This window comes from Egretta garzetta, unplaced genomic scaffold (assembly GCF_000687185.1).
Source record: "Egretta garzetta isolate BGI_Z169 unplaced genomic scaffold, ASM68718v1 scaffold114, whole genome shotgun sequence".
NCBI classification, from domain to species: Eukaryota; Metazoa; Chordata; class Aves; order Pelecaniformes; family Ardeidae; genus Egretta; species Egretta garzetta.
Genome location: NW_009259317.1, coordinates 2,259,284 through 2,271,255, shown reverse-complemented (window position 1 = coordinate 2,271,255; position 11,972 = coordinate 2,259,284).

The window sequence follows — 11,972 nt, the reverse complement described above, 5'->3', positions numbered from 1 at the left end:
AGTGTCTCCAGCTGTGGAAGAGGACAGCTGCTGATGCAGCGCGGAGGAGTTCACCCATGGGATGGAAGCAGCAAGGAAAGGGGGTTAACACTGCTTTCTGTGGCAGGGCTCATCCTGTGGTGTTTCTCTACCTCCCAGCCCCTGCTAACTTGTTATGGAAATTGGAAAAGGTCCTCCCAGCCTGATGGCTGCATCCCAGTGGTGAGCACCACGTTTACTGGTTGGAGCATCTTACAGTCTAAGTAGTATCGCCACCGTGGAGGCATTCCTCTGGTATCACACCTGCACAACTTCAATCTATTTATGCAACTAAACCAGGCTAAAAATAGGGTTCAAAACAGGAGGCAAGACAAGACAGTGACTTGTTCTGGCTCAGGGAAGAACTTCACTGAATTATAACAAACTGAATTCCCCACAGGCAATGTGCTCGCATTTCTGGTTGATTCAACCTTCTTCCCTTGTCGGAAAAAGGGTGTAAAGGAAGCTCAGCAACAAAATTGCTGGCAAAAATCCCACTGACTTCAGCGAGCTGATATTTCAATGTTGAAATTTTATTATGCAATATCTTTTAAAAAAGGCATTGGATTAGAAATATGCTCTTTGTTTCCTCCCCCGCCCCCCCCAAAAGGGAAAGGGACAACTGTTTTAAACTTCCCCCCTCCTTACTTCATGAAAAAAATATAATCTAAGTAAAGCGTTAGGAGAGACCTACCAGAGAGTATTTAAAAATACTTGATAGTTGTACAGTATCATTTTTATGGTTAGTCACCATGAGTTCAGAACTAAATTGTAAACCGACCTATAAATAGTACTCGGCTTCAGCAATAACTCGTCAAATGTTCGCTACATTAGGAAAAGGATTAAGGCACAGCTTTTTGATCTACCGAGGGAACGTTATCAAACCACTGTATACAAAAATACTATGTCAAATGCATATTATTTACAACACATAGCATGCCAGCAAGAGGATGGAGCAGCTCAGTCATCCCAAATCACCCAGTATCACTTTGGAGTACTACTTTACTGTCAAATGTCATCCTTAGCAAGAGGTAGGCAATGATCTTAACTGCATAGCGATGTAGTGCGCGGCTGATAAAAACGTGGTTCATGCAAAATGGGATTCAGCATGTGGAGAAAAGGATTACGTGGTAAACTGGGAGGCAAACTCAGTCCTGCTGGGTAGCCGCAGCATGCTGGCTGTGCACGCAGCACTGGATTTGCAGGGGACCAGCTCTGCAGAGGAGCGCCGGCAGGCAGGCAGGCCAGCAGTACATCCTCGTGACGGTGAAGGCTAAGCTACATGTGGGGTTAGGCAAGAATTAGCCAACAGGTCAAGGGAAGTATTTTTCTCCTGCTACCCATCACTCAAAGCCACACCTGGAACAGCGTCCAGCTGCGTTTCCCCCAGCACAGGAGAGAGGGAGCTCGGTGGAGAGTTAGTGTGGTGGTCGAGAGCCCAAGCAGACGACGCATGAGGAGCCGCAGAGGGAGCTGGGCATTCTCAGCCTGCAAAAGTGGAGGCTGAGGGGGGATCTGATGGCTGGCTGCCACTGCTGCTAGGGTGGGGAGGTCTGGGCAGAAGATGGTCAGATCCTTCTCAGAAGCACATGGGGAAAGTACAAGAAGCAATGGTCATAGGTAGGAGCAAGGGAAATACCAACTGATTTTTTTTTCTTCCCCCGCCCCTAATGAAGGTGGTTAAACACTGCAAAAGGATACCTGGAGAGGATGTCAAATCTCTGTCCTTGCAGATACTCAAAACTCCCCTGGACAAGTTCCCCAGTGCCTCTTCTGACTTAGATGTTGGCCTTGCTGGAGCAAGGGTTGGACTAGAGACCTCCACAGGTCCCATCCTACTTGAATAAGGCCATGAAGCTAGAAAGCACATAGGGTAAGCCAAACAAAATCCATTAGTTGCCTGGATGGGAGATGGTAACAGCTGGCCGTGCCCAGGGTCACCAGCATTTCCAGAGGGTAACCAAGTCGGGAAATATAACAAACACTTGTGAGAGCAGGAAGGCCTGAGACTGAAGGACAGACACCCTTGCACCCCTCTCTCCATGAACCAAAGGGATGAGAAACTATCAGACCTCCTCCTGCCCCATCCGAGCACACCCTCCGTGGCTGCTGCCCGAGGCCAGAGGATGCTCAGCACAGCAGGAGCCCCGGCAGCGCGTGTCAGGTAAGTCTGCTCCTCCCTGGGATGCGGGAAGAGAAGCCTTTAAAGGCTCTATCGTGTAACATCTTGACTGCATGCAGTGTCCTTTCCTTTCCGTCTTGTGTCTTCAAAGACCTCTGTAAGCTCTGTTTGAATTCCATAAATAAAATATTTTTGTTTGCTTTAGCCTTAACCTTGCTTGAATTAAAGCAAGTCTCACAATCTTTAAAATCAAGACAACATGTAAAATCATATCTGTGTGCTCCTCTGAATGTATAAAAAAAAATTACAATTTGCATCCCTACCTAATTGCTCTGGGGGATGAGGAATTGATAAAGTAGTGGTGTTGGTGTCTGTGTGGAAGAGACAAGTTTCCAGCGAAGGACGTAATGCAGAAAGGCGCAAGGGTGTCCCTGCATGCCAGCAAGCAATGCACCTCAACCCCGAAGGTCTGAGGACCTGCAGCGTTTTTCGTAATGATTTGTGATAGTTCAGTGAGAACTGGGGGTGGGGGGAAATCAGCTCATACTTTTCATCTTGGTACAGCCAGCGCACACGTCAGCTTTTCAGAACAGAACATTTGCGAGAGCAAGCCTGCCATCAGAGACTGGGAAAGGTCACTTCTGAGTCACATCAAAATATTAATTGCATTTTACTACACTATAATTTGTAGGAAACTATTGTACAAGTCTTCATTTAGAGGCCATGGTTCCAATCCTGTTTCTTCTCTCACAAGTTCTATCAAAGAAAATTTGTTTGAGATGACCGGTAAAGAAAAAAAAAAAAAAAACCCTGACTGTGAAGCGTTTAATGTTTTAAACACAGGAAAACAACAAAGCCACAAGCTAGAATCAAACAAGTTCAGATTACTTTTCTTTGGTCCTTTTTATGTCTCCTGAAATCACGCCTGGTCAGCACGCCAGCATGATCTGGCAGACACTAACAAAAGACTCAATCTAACATACGTAATTAGGTCTTTTATTGGATACATAGTTAAGTACCGTATAGATCATCCTTGGTTTACGTCTCAAAGCTTCACAGTCTCTTACTGTGGAGTTAAAATGAGACAGTTTTGGACAGTTAAAGGTAAAAAAATTTGGACTTGCTTTAGAAGTGCTTTGCTGTTTGCAAATCAGCACCACTGGGGAGTTGCCACAGTAGAGGTTTCTCTTTTTAGGAAGACTGGCAACACTCTTGTTCACGGAGGGAGCAGAGCACCCAACTCAGTTCCCTCCATGAGCCAAGTCACCTTCCTCTTAGAAGATGACCACTGCTGCTCCCATTACTACGACAAGGGCTCGACCCAGAGCTTTGATCTTCTGATTTAGGACTTGGTCACATTTTGCAACCACGGCCAGTTTTACTCCTGTGTTTTTCCTGACACCACTCTCCAAGTTACACAGCTGTTTACTCACTGAAGTTTGCAGGCAGTAACCTTGCCCCCCCTTACTTTACTAAAAGAAAGAACTAACCTTTGTATTTTCTAATGCATTCATCACTGATTCAAACCCCAACACCACCAGCTTTCACCAATTTGTTGAAACTTTTTGTCACGTGGTTTACTTTGAACTCCAGCTGCTGGAGGGGAAAAAAAAACACCAAAAAGACTAGCCAATTAAATGATGTTTTCCTACTGACGCTAGTTACAAAGAAAAACTTGTAAGTAATGCTCAGGGGAACCCTGGTATCTCAAAAATCAGAAGACAAATAATAAATTTTTAACAAGTCCTACAAAGCGTGCTGTATAATATTTTAGTGCTATTTGAGAGGTCTGTCTCAAGAGCTTGGTAATACTGCAGTAAGAGCATGATTTTGAGGGTTACTGTGAGTTTTGATGTTTCCTTTCGGGTGGTTGTCAAAAATTGCATGGTTTGATGAACACAGGACTCGCTGGGTGTTTTTCATCCATTTAGTTTTCCTCCCACCTCCCCAAGACCATCCCTATTTGTCTTTACGAGTTGTCTGAGCAGAGTCATCTGTCAAATGTAGCAAAAGAGACACACACACACACACACACAGAGAAAATCCCTGTCTCAGCTCGCTCAACCTGCCTTGGTCAACAAGGACACTTCTTCAGAGTTACCAAACCTATGACTACCTCCAGTTTGTTCCCAAGAAAGAGGGGTCGGCCACCTCTGGAACTTCTCATGCAATGCCATCCATCTCATCTCAAGCAATGGCTCCCACTTTCTTAGGGACAGCTCGAGAGCAGACTGGGGATAACAGTATATCGGGTGAACCGTTCATCCGTGCAAATGGCTTCCAGCCATCCTCTTCCTCCATGACTTCCTCAGACTTCCCCACTCTACAACTGGATGTGCCCCTGTCTTTCTACAGTCAGAAGCCCCCAGGGTCTGGAGCATGCTGCTGCTGCCAAAGAACTCACACCTGGCTCAGAGCCTGCTCCTGTCAGGCCCCAGGCAAACTGGCAAGCTGTCCCGGGTAATTGCTGGGGCACCTTTGTTCCGGGAGGCCTGCTATCAATCTCATTTATTGGCGTAGGGCTGCACTGTAGGACTGTAAAAAGCAGTAAAAGGAAAAGCTTGGACGGAGCTACCCGAAATACGCTGTGCAGCTTGTTTCTGCACTTCTCTTGACTGCATGAATGTATCGCAGAAGCAGCAGTAGCGATTTTACACTGGGGACGCCCAGCGCAGGTGGGACGGTGATGGTGTATCGTCCCCATCCTCTATTTCCTCACCCACATCTGTTTCAAGTCTCCCTCACTTCGCAGCAGCATTATTAGTGATGATCTGCAAAAGCCTGACTATGCCAAATGCAAAAGCAGAATCCTCACCAATTTCACCAACACTGGAAATTATTAAATGCCAGGGGGGACACACCTCAAGCAGACAAATTTCAGCTGTAGTAACACTGCATGTCTCACTTGATACTGGTGTTAAAATCATACATCCTTCTCTTGTGCGTGCAGGCATTCCCTCCTCCCTACCTGTGACTGCCAGCACAAACCACAGCAAGACATGAACACTTGCAATTTTTTATCTTACTTTGTATAGCATAACGCCTCCCGAGCCATGCATGTAAGCCCAGTGGAATACACAATGTAGAAATTTCAGTACAGGCACGCCTCTGCGGGCTTGATGCCCTGTGAAATCTGCTGCAGCTACACCAGCCTTGTCAAGCCCGGACATCTGAAGAATTGCGGTATGCTGGTAGCCTGCCTGGAAGAAACACGGATGGCACGTCACCAAAGCCAGGACAAGAGAGGAGAGAACAGCGCTGGCTGAAGCAGGCTGCTGAGAGAGCAGGAGCGACGCCGGAGCAGGATGCCGATGGCGGTCCCCACGGCCCCAGACACTCAGCATCTCTTGGCATCAGACCCACAGCGAGCGTGGCATAATTAGAATGAGTATATATAGTTTATTAATAAAACAGATGAAATGGAATGAGGATTAGAAGATCCTGTCTAATCCTCTTCGCAAATAAGTTTTTTTTTTTTTAAGGCATAAAACCGGTATATGATTTATAACATTCAGAGTGAAAGGTAGTCATTTCTGATTAAGTTTTATTACTACACTGAAAATGAACTTAGTCACGATGAATTTTTTTGGTACTAAAAAGATATAAAAATGCAAATCCAGAGGGATTCGTCATCTGCTTAGTATTAAAGTCCATCTACGAAATCAAATAAGTTAAAATTGAGCGAAGGGTCACTCTTTTAGGTAAACGAGTCACCATTTTGGGAGGATGTGTCCATTTTTCAGTAGTGCAAAAACTGTTATAACTCTCCTGGCTAGTGCAGAAGTCATCTCAGATGAAAAAGCTACCATCTCAACAGCCATCTTCAAAGAAAGGCAGGCTGCATGTGACAGCACCTACATTAGAGATCTTAACATTAAAAATATTTATTTATTGAAGTCTGTTAAATTCAGTTGAAGCAATCACGATGACAATATATCTCTGGCACTAAGACAAAGCCCAAATGGCAAGGTTAGCATTAACTCCCATTTTTACACTGGCCAGCATCTGCTATAAACCTGAAAGCTATTTTCTGGTGAGAGCTCAAGCTGCAGCACTAATGTCCACGTGGGGTTTGTACGTTCTCACACATTGCTCAGCAGCAGCGAGGCTAAGGCGAGACCAGGGAGAGAGGCAAAATACTGCAGCGCGCTCACCCGTAGTTTGTCTCGTGACATTAGCAGAAATCCCAGTAAGTGGTATTAATTTTCAAGTTTGTCATCGAGGAAACAAGATCAGCACCATCCCTTGGTACTCGATTGGTCTTTTAGTTTTTGGGGTTTTTTTCTGCTTACTGAGCAACAAGTTACAAAATAAGCCCAGCTAATTTTAGCAGAGGTGACCATACTGATCCACAGACACCAGCCAAATTCAACATTCGACTGAGTTCTTTGCTTCTTGTGGGCTCTGGGAGGAAAGCAATGGTCATCCACGCGGCTACAGAAGAAAAGGCTTTGTTTTATGGCTCAGCTGAGGACCCTGCATTTGTGCCTTTTCTCTGCCTATTCCACGCCATCGGTTTGAACAGCCACATAAATAAATGCTTTACACACGCTCATTCACACCAGCTTTTTTACCGAGGAGCAGAAAAGCCTTACATGAAATGCTAAACACTCAGGTTTGAGGCGAGGGCTGTGACATTGCTGAAGATTTCCACTGCCAGACTAGTTTTGTGCCACAGCCCTTGGAGGCTTTAGGCGTTAAAAGTTTCACGCAAATCCTGAATGCAAAGCATTCACCATCGCCCCTTTGAGAAGGGCTTCTTTAAACTGTTCAAACCCACTGACTTTCTTCCTTGCTTGGGAGGAAACATCACACCACACCAACAAATTAACTTCCCATTTTGGAATACTGCTATTTAGTTACAGGCAGATGAATTTCACTTATAACTGAAGGCAAGGCCCAAACGGTGCCACCTTTAATCCTGAAGGCTGCCGTGCAGCAGCAGCTAAGGAAGAAAGCCAGACTTTTGCCTGCTATAAATGGGTGCCCCTGGCTCAAAACACAATTCCAAACATTACAAAGTTTAGCTACATTTTGACAGACCATTTCCAAAAAAAGCAGAAGAGCCACATGAACATATCTTTCCGTAAACATTTCCCTCCCTTCAGCATTTCCCAGAAACTGTAATAGAAACATGGACCAGCTCTAGCAGACCAGATTCAGGCAAAATACAATTTGCATTTAAATCAGTCGCTAGCATGCAGTATTAAACCACGTGTACTTATTAGCCTCCTAACAGAAACATGTATTTTAAAACAGATGGTAGAAGTTGAAAGAAAATTGAATCACAAAATAAGATCATTAACATAAATGCTTCCTCTTGTAATCAGCTACCACTGTGTTAGTATCATCTAGGGTGTTGGCGAATATCATTCATTTCCTCATCTTGGAATCTAAATATGTGGATCATTTCACTCCCTACTTTTTTCCCCCCTCTCTGCACAGGTGCTTTATTTTTCCAGTGTTTCCCCCAGTTAGACAAAAATACTAGAGCAGACCATTTTCTCTTCTTCTCTCCTTCCCAGCAGCAGAGCTCTCTGCACCTCCTGAAAGAACCCCTAGATGCTGACAGAGGGGGATATTCTGGGACTGTATTTCAGACGTATTGCTCCATATAGCTACCTCCCACATCAGAGCACAACCTTTCAGGTGTGAGCATAATAGCTTGGAAAAACAGCTTAAAAAGTACAAGCATGAAAGAAAAAAGATGAAATGACCATGCTCTGCTTTCTCAGCTGCATTTGTATTTCTCAGCTTCCAGAGCAAGTGAGCTGCCAGTACCTTGTGCTCAAACCACTCAGCTACAAACAGGCTCTCTTTTTCTCCCCCATCACCTTCATCCACAACATTTCTGCAACCAGAAGTTAACCACTCCTTTGACCATATCATGAACCAGAACATCACTTAAAATGCTCTTCACTGACAATAACAGTGAGAACTGACTTGCTGGTAAACACTACAGATAGGATTTAGAGCACCAGCAAACAGTATGCTAGTATACTACTGGGACTGAGCATCAAAGCTAACTCAAAAAAATAAGTCACGGAAAACCAGCATCCCCTTACCTGACAGAGCTTTTACCAGCATGCATCCATCATATATCCCCTGAGCACAATAAGAAAACATGCTTCTGTGACTTCTTTTCCTCAAGGAACAAAGCAGCTCAGTGCAGGGTCCTGCTCCCCTCCCTTGCTCAGCTGTAAGTTGTTGGACCTTCCCAGATCCTGATCTGCCCCAAGCCCCAGGTGACAGCGATGGGTAATTTGCCCTGTAGGACCCTCAGGGAGGTAAAACTTCTTTGGTGCTGAGGACCTGGCACAATATTCTTTTCCTCTTGGAGAAGGAGTGCACCTTAGAGGTTACCATGAAGGTCCCAGAAGGGCTCTGTGCGAGAGGGCTGCTGGGCTGGAGCTGCAGGACTGGGTGCAGAATTGTCATTTTAAGCATGCTCAGCCTGAGCCAAAAAACTGTGAAACCATTGCGGGCATTACTTTAAACTTCTGGGGAAGGCAATAGCTGGTTTTGCTCATTTAGCTATAGCTGGGTTTGCTCATTCAGCCATGCAGCACAGTGGCTACCTAGGGTTTTGATCTGCAGTAATTTAAAAAGACTGAAACTGGCCATGGAATTTAACCCCAAGCCTTTGTTTTTCTTTCTAACACCCTAGTGTTGCAAATATTGCAGCAACCTAGAAATGAGATTTCAAATGAAAATACTCACTGTAGTAGCTTCTCTGCTCTTCTAATCCATGTTCTCAGCAAACACAAGGGGTTCAAGGTTGAAGGAGTAAGGCTAAATACATGAACAAGGCCAAAAGGTGAGGCACGCAGTGTTGTAGGTACAGGGCTGAGTTGCAAAATCATTAGCTCCTTCCCCTACATCAAGTTATCAGCGATTATTTATACACAGAAAAGAAACTGCTACCATGTCATGTAGAAATATCCATGTACTTGTTCTCCCATATGTAAAGGAACACAACTTCCACCTATTATTTTCCCAGCTGGAAGCTAATCCACGCTAAATTTTGCTGCAGCACTGAAGATTTCTGAAAAGCTTCACAGATAATTGCGCTGCAGCTTCGATATGTAGGATCCCTTAGCAGGCAAAAGACTGTCATCCACTCTTCATCATAAACCTTTTTAAAACAGGAAGAAGGGTGAGAAAAGAACAGGAGAACCTGTTCAAAGGTTCTGATGGCATTACTTCTCCCAGCGGTTTTGCTAACTACCCTACAATTTTGCATGGTTATTTCAAGGCCTGAAGTGTTAAGGAAACAACTGACCTCAAGCCAGTGGTGCCGGGCTGCAAGTGCAAGCCAAAGCTGGGTACCATTACCACTCCATTACCACTGCAACAGGCGTTCCTGTGGAGCTGCCGTCCCTCGACCTCTCTGCTCAGCTATTCCCAACACAGCTGATTTTCCAGGCGGACTGAGGGGCTTCCGCTGCTGCAGGACCTCTGGGGCAGCTGCCCTCTCAGCGAGGCCCTGCACTAAATTGCTCAGGCAAACTCTCATCGGGCTCACTGTTGGTATGAACTTGAATCGGGAACGGATCTGGGTTTCTTCTGGGGCTCTTTAGCACAATTTTGAGGGACTTTTGTCCCACTGAAGTATTGGTTCAACAGAACATAGTAACACAGTTGCAGCATAATTGTAGGCTCTGGTTTTCACTCGTTTACTCTTTCATTTTTAAGTTCACTGGAATGCTTGAACCCGTATCTTTTCCATTCTTTTTTTCCAATTAGCTTAAGTAACCATTTCATGACACAGTGATTTGGAAAATGCTCATTTATAAAGGCTAACATTTTACTCATCTTTCAGCTCCCGGAGACAATTATAATACTGAATGGTATAAAGCTAAGGCAGCTCACATACAGATGGCAAAAACTGTTGGTGTTGCAGGAAAGGAATGGTACACATTTAATCCTATCAGCTGTTCCAAATCTCATGAATATACAGGGGCAAGAAAATACATTAAAACCTTCTCCTTGCATGCGGAGGACTGGCTGTGAACTCCTGGCTGTAGGAAGTTCAGCAAATCTCCCTCAAACTGCCTGGCTGAGGGAGCTAAGGCGAAAAGAGTCCAGTCTCTCCTGCAATCTGTCCCAGTGCCTTCTGAGGAGGGAGCCCCTCTTTTGGGGCTGCCGTTCAAAGCTTTCTCTAAGACTGGAAATCTGAGGAAAAGAATGGTAGAGCGAGCTTCTGCTCCTTTAGGGGAGCAGCCACCTCCCCAGGACAGACGTCGCAGTTCAGCACCTGGGAGTTTCGCTGGGCTCACCTCTTGTCGGCACGGGTAGGCCTCTAAAGCAGCTGCCTCTGGAAGGCAACAGCTCCAGAAACCAAACATCCAACCGACAAAAATCACCTTAGAAGTCTTCCTCCTGCTTTTAAAAAAGTAATACAAAGGATGGACCAGAATTAAACATTTGCTTACTGATCAAAACTGATTGGAGCCATGATTAATTGGTTTTAAAATCCCAAATGGCAGATTCATTCCTGGCTAAACGGAGGAAACAGAGCAGTTGGCTCTGTCCTCCCAAATGTTTATGATGCTAAGTTTGAGATGACATCCCGTCTCTAAATATTTTGCTTTTCTGATATCCTGAGCTGACACGGTAGGAATAACTGGTGCTGCATAGGAAATAAAGCTGGACTCAGAGCCTGAATCCTGGGCAGCTAAAGTCAGAAGTCTCGACCTTCCCCCAGTGCCTTGCTCCAGCTGGGGTTACCGGGAGTACCGGTGCGGTTCAGTCCTTGGGGTAAGGCACTAAGGAGGAGTGAGGCATTTAAACACGGAGAACAGGTTTGTTGCATTGTGCATTTTCCTGGTGAATTGCTTTATATCCATCTATTACTCACTACTTTCACTTTTCTGAGCTTACGAAGTGTGACTGCCATTTAGCAGGGCCTTATTGTACAAAGAGAGACACTGAAATAGAGGAGTTTGTTGCAGTAAGACTGCAAGTCTCTGTGAGAAGAGATCTGGGTCCTTACTCATCTTCATAGGACTTTTCCAGATGGGGACTGATCAGGGGCATTTCTTAGTGTCACGCAGGGATGCTTAGAGTCAAGGTTGGTCTGAAAAACTTCCTGCACTGTAAAATGTCACCGCACATCGTTGTCATTATTATTACTACTACTGGTACCAGATTTACTCTTCCCGTTGAAATACACAGCTGTGAGCTCTGTAGGTGTTCGCAGTACAGCCACGGCCACCGCTCCTCTCCTTTTTACTCCAAAGCAAGCCGTGTGTGCTGAAGGCCACCGCCTCCTTCGTGATGGAAATGTCATCGAGACAAAACAAATAAACAGACCCCTTTCTTCTGGTAAGGCCGAGCCAACCAGGCTGTCAAGAGCACGGTGGAAAATTATAGTAATAGGATAGTGGAAAAATTACAATTAGTGGAGAATGAAGTCTATTGCTTCTACATTTAACAGCCCTGTGGAGAATAGGGACAGCTTTTCTGTGGAAAGATTTGACGTCAGTGCCAAAAATTTGAACTGACACCTTAAAATAACCTGCTGAAGGAGGGGAAAAAAATAACCTTTCTTCACGAAATACTGTGGCAGAGTTAGCTCAAATTAGTACATTTTAGTACTGCTGCCCAGAGCTATGAGTTGTGGAAATGGTGACTATTAACTGTGGATTTTGGTCCAAGTTCATGGAAAAGCTGCAGAGTTATTCAGCAGGGAGAGCTGCTCTGGGTAATTTGTTTGGAAATTCTAATACTGACTAAAAAAAAAAAACCCCTAAGCTTCTGCTCACATAGGGGAAATTTTACTTTCTTTAAATAGATAAAGGCAATCTGATTATTCTGTACAAGAGCTTTT